The sequence below is a fragment of the Ascaphus truei genome, chromosome 8, assembly GCF_040206685.1.
Source record: "Ascaphus truei isolate aAscTru1 chromosome 8, aAscTru1.hap1, whole genome shotgun sequence".
In the NCBI taxonomy this organism is placed as follows: domain Eukaryota; kingdom Metazoa; phylum Chordata; class Amphibia; order Anura; family Ascaphidae; genus Ascaphus; species Ascaphus truei.
Window position 1 is genome coordinate 42,628,940 of NC_134490.1, and position 6,751 is coordinate 42,635,690.

Here is a 6,751-nt window from a genome sequence, read left to right on the forward strand (position 1 = left end):
TATATATATATCAAGTTGCTGCGGGCTGGATAAAATATTGTGGGGGGGCCTGATGTGGCCCCCGGACCGCAGTTTGGAGACACCTGCTTTAGTCTAATCTATATCATATGGCTTTTTACCGACATTAGCCATGTTTATGGTTCAACCAATATAGCAGGGGCGTAACTATAGCCCGGGCAAAGTCCGGGGCAATGCACTCTTGGGGGATCCACTCTTTCCCCTCCCTCCCCCCCCCCCCCCCCGGTCGGCAGCCCATCTTTCTCTTCAGATAGAGCCAGGCGGGGGTAGATGGTATGCGGCCACATCCTAATAAAGGGGGGACAGCAAGGACTGCTGTCCCGGGCCCGGCCCCTTGCCCCCACATTAATTTCCTGCAGGGCCCTGAGATGCGGCGGGAAGGGCAGCGGGGAAATCCCTTCCTCTGCAGAGCCTCCGTAGGTGGGCGGGGCCTAGGTCAGGGGGCGGAGCCTCAAGGAGTGCTCCGTGGGGCTTGAGCTTCAGCCTGAGAGACAGTCTGGAAAAGGTGAGAGGGAGGGAAAGGGTTAAATCATGAGGGTGAAAAAAAAAAAGACATGAAAAGGAAAGAAAACAGAAACGAAGGGACACAAAAAGAAAATGAAGAACAAGAGAGAAATACATAAAAGGGAAAAGAAATACATGAGAGAGAAAAAGAAAGAGGCATGAGGGGGAGAAAAGAGAGCGAGAGACACAGAGGGGGAGAAAAGAGAGAGACACAATGGGAAAAGAGAGACTGACATGAATGGGAGTAGAGAGAGAGACATGCGTGGGAAAAAAGAAAGAGAGGCATGAAGGGAGAAAAGTGAGAGAGAGAGAGAGAGAGAGAGAGAGAGAGACATGAGGGGGAGAAAAGAGAGAGACATGAGGGAAGTGTCCTGAACTCTATGACCAGAAATATGATTAGCAGCAGAAAGAGCAGGACCAGCTGAACGCCAGCTAACGCAACTGCAAGAAAAGCATGGTGGATACAATGAAACTGTGAAGCTTACAACAAAGAAGGAGACCCCAGTATCCCTGATGGGACGGAGTCATCAAAGCAAAAAGGTGGGAAAAAAAGAGATTCTCAGCTTACCGTGGAAGTTGTAGACATGTCCGGAGATGACCCTGCAACATCTAAAGGGGGACGAGATGTCCTGAAGCCCCCTTCAGATGTCGCAGCTGTGAATGGAAGATTCATCCCAGGAATGGCGGAATCTCCAGAGAGCCCAAAGCAGAAGTCGTGTACACCGAAGAAGTCTCTGTCCGGTTCTGACAGTGACAAACCCTCAACAAACAAAACCAGGGAAGTGGAGCCGGAACCAATAAGTGACCAGCTCTGAAGATGCACACAAAACTGCCAGGCATGATTGGAATCTCCTCTGCGAATGATTGGAAAAGGAGATAGAAGCTAACGCAAAGCTACAGGGTGGTCTGCTCAAACTCGCCTTTGTGGGACAGTGATGAACACGGAGCATTGCTTACGTAGTGTCTTTGAAGACCTGACGACTGAGTTGAAGACAGTGAATGCTATTATTACCGCCAAGGTCAAGAAACAGACCCACCCGCTCAGACGAAGTTATTGCTGACTTGCAGCAGAAGTAGGAGGAGGATTCCCTTCAGTCTACATCTGTATTGCCCCAAAGGCGCATAGCCAAAAGCAGCGAAAGGGTGTGACCCGTTTGCTGACGTTTGTTGTTTTTAAAATGGCTGTATTTCAATCTGAATCTCTCCAACCCTTTTATCCCCTGCACCCTATTTTCCAACTCTACAGTAACTGTCCATGAAATGTCTGTGAATTGACTGTATAACCTTGTTCATTTAATGTAACCATGTATTGTTATAACTCTGTACTAGGACATACTTCAAAACGAGAGGTAACTCAATGTATTACTTCCAGGTAAAACATTTTATAAATAAATAAATAGTTTAGTGTCTTCTTTTCTGTTGGTCTACTAACCCCATCCTCCTGACATAAAAAATACCACCTCTGTGCTTTCTTAACTAGTAAAACTAAAACGAATTTGTTGACCAGCAGAAGTGACCACTGCTCTTAAAAGCTTGTCAGAATAAAAAGGTATCACAGCAGTAATTAAGTACTCTCTTCAACACAGTAGCTTCAAAGTAAGAACAATGCCCTTGAGATTGGAGAACCTAGTGCCAGCTCTTCTTTTTACCACATTGTCTCTCTAATATTAGATTGTAAGCTCTTCATGACAGGGACTCATTGTGCTTGCGAAATACTATGTTCAGCACTGAGTTTATATATAAGAAAAAAATATAATTATATTTTTGCACAATTGAGGTCATAATAAGTTGCTTAGCCTGCATTATGTTTAGTCAACATGATAATTGTCATGGAACAAGAACTACATTTCTGTTTCACCCCCCCCCCCTTCCTTGCAGTTCTGCCCGTCAGTTTCTCATTTCCAACTGCATGTGTTTTGCTCTGTGCACACACACAGTGCCCATGTGATAGACACAGTGTTATTTCCCCTGTCCCAGCAGCTTGCTGTATCAGAAATGCAACATTATTGCTACATGTTGTGGCTCCCTTAGACATTTCAGTGAGTTGCTATAGCAGCCCCAGCCTTTCTCTCAAATGGGCTAGCCTGCTTTCTCCCCCTCTGCTCTGCCCACAGATGGTCTGTCCCCAGGCTATCTTGCTACCCAGCATACATTGGGACTTCCTTTTCCACCATCCCCACTGGCTGAGTGAGTACCTGCTGTAACTGCTCTAGTGGCAGGATTACCCTTTTCACCTGTCCTTAACTACAAAGTACCCACAGAGAGACATTATCTAAACACCAACATCTCTTCACAAGTGCCTGTCTTTTATTCTGCTTTCCCCAAATAAAGTGAAGAAAAGAAACAGAACTTGTTGTGCTTTGAAAAGAGGGTCGAGTTGAAACTATCTGGGCTAATCATCTTACACATGACCCTGGCCTCCAGAATAATAATTATTTCTGTCTTAGCCTGTAGATGATGGTTATACAGACATACCTCTGACCATCCCCTCTGTCAATTATTCACTATGCGACAGCAAAAATTAGATATTATTCTACACTTTGCACCGTCAACATACAGGTTGGCATTTTCTAGAGAATACTGTGTACTCTGGAGAGCAGTTAGTTTGGTAATGAATTGAAGAGCATGGAGGTGACATCACTTTCAGGTTCTGATTTATAATAAACCACATGGGTTATGTATCAAGAAGACCACGACTTCCTGGGATTGTGTGAACAAAATCTTATTCCTCATATTACTCCATATAACTTTTTACCTAAAACTCCAGCTATTGCTCTATACAATTCCTCCCTATAACTCCTCCAAGTGCTCCATATAACCGCTCCATATGACTACTCTTACAGCTCGATATAACTGCTCCCATTGCTCAGTATAACTCCACCATATCTCCTACTGACACTCTTCAAACCACAATACATTCACTTCAAGATGTGTAAACAATCTTTTCCCATGTATATTTTCTTCCTTTTTCTTAGCATGGAAAAATTGAGATGATTTAAACTTGACACAAAAAAACACACGTGTGCTAAACTTGATAAACTGAAACAGAGAAATGTTTCACTTCATGGAGATTTGAACCTACCTGTACATGTTTCACTGCAAGTGAACATTAATAGTACAGTCCGTAATGGACCAAATTGAACTAATGATTGTGATATGTTTAATAGGCAAGACTATGTGGTAGTTACTCCATAAAAAAAAATTAGAAATTAAAAAAAAAAAACTATTTTTTTATTTTAAATTACATTTGTATTTTAACCCTTTGAGCGCCAGAAAAGCTGCAGCACCAGAGCGACACGTGACATGTGACCATGGCTACCCTGAGCTTGAAAACGGAAGTAGTGCCTATGTCTTGGGGCACCCAAGGATTTTACCCAAAGGGTTCAAATACAATGTTTGAAATTCTGGAAAAAAAATCTCTTATCATTTAAAACGAGGCAATGTAATAGAGTTGTGATTGTCAATCTTTCCCAACGATAAGATAATCAAATGTATTCACACTTCTTCTTCCCTTTTAGAGTATAAATACATTGTAGAGGATAAGGGAGAAGATAAGTCAGAAAAAGGAACAGGTTACATGTTGATGTAAGCATGCAGTGGTCACACCTATTCTCAAAAACACCCTAGACCATACCTGTATGTGTCTTCCTAACTAATGACCTGAATCCTCCTGCCTTTTGCCTCCAAACTGCTAGAACGTCTCGTGTTCTCCCGTATGATCGATTTTCTTAATTTCCATGCCCTCCTGGACCTTATATAATCTGGGTTTCATACAGCATTCTCTAGAGAGATTGTGCTCACTAAAGTATCCAATGCTATACATGAAGCCAAATCCCATCATCATTGTTCCCTACTAATACTGCTTAATCCCTCTGCTGCCTTTGATACTGTTGCTCGCCCTCTTCTCTTTCATATTCTAAACTCCCTTGGTATCCACAACATAGCTCTATCCTGGTTCTCATCATACCTCTCCCATCGCACATTTTCAGTCTTGGTTGCTAACATGATTTCATCGTCTGTTGATCTATCTGTTGGTGTAACTCATGGCTCTGTTCTGAGACATCTCCTTTTTCCTCCTAATCCTGGCAAAATATCCCCGTTTTCCATTACCATAAATGGTTCTACCATCTATCCGGTTGCCAATACACATTGCCTAGGAGTGACATTTGACTCTTCCCTTTCCTTCTCCATTCACATTCATGGCATTGCAAAAACTTGTAGCTTCTTCCCCCGTAATATTGCTAAAATGCCCTCTTTTCTCTGTGTAGCCAGGTCACCTGATAGCTACTATTCTGCCCTGTACTGGCTGTAAGCCCTGGTACAATCAGGTTGCCAGTAGTTGATATGGGGTTTTCCCCCTCCGAGGAGCTGCACTTGAGTGACAGCGGGAGGTGGTGACATCAGGCCTGGGCATGACCAATCACGAGACAGACCTGGTGCCCTCCTCCTGGCTGTACATAAGGGCAGTGCAGCCCCAAATTTGGGAGTGCCTCTACCCAATTGAGAAGGCCAGTTCACACAGCCAAGAGCCTGACTATTGGCCTTCTCTGGTCCTCTTCCCTCCGGAGGAGAGTGAGTGTGTACCAAACCTCTGTCAGAGGGGCAGGGAAGAGCTGGGACTGCTGCGGTGCCCTTGGCCTGTAGTGAACGTCCAGGGACCATCCTTCAGTGAGTAGCTGACAGTTGCTGTATTGGGCAGAACCCTGCCGTGTACTGTGCTGTACAGTGAGGACAATAAACCGTTCCTGTTATACCTCCTGCCTGGTGTGTGACATTACTGGGGGGAGAGGTAATCGTTCTAACAAGGAGATCACCTTCAGTTCCTTCGGCAGATGGAGGTGCTGCACTGCTAAAGAATCTGTAGGGTATGAACCCCTGAAGCCTAGTCCTGTGTCCACCGGCGGACGACTCAGCCCTCCTGTTACCAGCAGGTATCATGCACCACATACGTAGTAATGGCTAAATTTCCCATGGGGTGGGGGAAGCATCTGTCAAGCTACTGCTAAAACTCTAATGCCTGCCGTTATCCTTCCCTGTCTCTGGATTATTGTAACATATTACTAACAGGCCTCCCTGCCTCACAACTTTCTCCTTTGCATCCTATCCAAAATTCTACTGCTAGAATAATTTCACTTGATCCCAAAACAGTCTCTGCTCATCTCCTCCTGAAATCCCTCTCATGGCTTCCTATCAAGTTTTGGATCAAAAGTTGTCCTCCTTACCTTCAAGGCTCTCCACTCATATGCTCCTCCCGACATGTCAGCCCTGATCTCTCGCTATGCCCCTGTGTTCTACCCAAAACGGTCTCCTTTCCACCCTTTCATCTTTACTGCTCTCGTTCGCCTTAAACCTTTTTCTCTCACTGACCCTGTACAACTCCCTCACACTCGGTTTATGGACTGGCATGAGAGAGAAGCACACAGCAGCTGTTGGTGGCACTGTGGCCGGCGAGGTACTAGTAGCTCGCAATCAATGTGTTGGAAACCTCTGATCTACTCCGTATTATCAACTGGTTGACCAGTCAGTCGCAGGCACCCACAAAAGACTTGGCGGGAGCCGTGGTGCCAGGCACTACATTCAGGACCCCTGACCTAGACTCTTGGCTACTGTAACGCACCCACATTGCCAACCATTGTGGTCAAGAACTGCAATCTACTGCCCTTATTCACTCACCTGCTGTCTCTGTTAGTTTCCCATCATACCACTTAGATTGTAAACTCTCCGGGGCAGGGATTTCCTTTCCTATTGTCTGACTTTATTTATTGCACTTTTTGTACTGAACTCCCTGAATTCCCTGAACTGTATTCTCATTGTAAAGTGCTAAATACAGCTGTATGTACTATATAAATAAAGATATACTCACTGTACATAGATTTAAGCAAGACGACTTTGTTCTGCTGCTGTAATGATCTGGGATATGTTTGTTTACAACCACAGCAATTTGGCTGAGATCTGATTTCAGAGCCATGGAATTTGCAAATCAGGGATTTTTAGATAAGGGTGAATTGCAAAAACAAGTGCAGAAGAGGAAAACATTAGTGTCAGATTACCTGCTTCTAATGGCACAAACATAGTTCAGGAGGCAGCTGGTTGAATTTAATACTATAGGTTCAACATTTTTTGTAGAAGAATAATGTATTCTGTGCACCTTTCTTAAGGAAGGAGTAGAGTTCATCCTACATAAAATGTGACCTAATGACAGTAATGAATTTAATGTATATATGGGACG

At 44.2% G+C, this 6,751-nt stretch overlaps 1 long non-coding RNA gene across 1 annotated transcript; it reads right to left on the minus strand.

The window, feature by feature from the left end:
• Positions 1 to 247: 247 nt before the first annotated feature.
• LOC142501605 (uncharacterized) lies at positions 248 to 6,437 on the minus strand. Its single transcript, XR_012803525.1, has 3 exons — positions 6,386 to 6,437; positions 1,091 to 1,282; positions 248 to 514 (listed from the first exon to the last, which is right to left on the minus strand). It is a non-coding gene; the product is annotated as an uncharacterized LOC142501605 (long non-coding RNA).
• Positions 6,438 to 6,751: the final 314 nt, after the last annotated feature.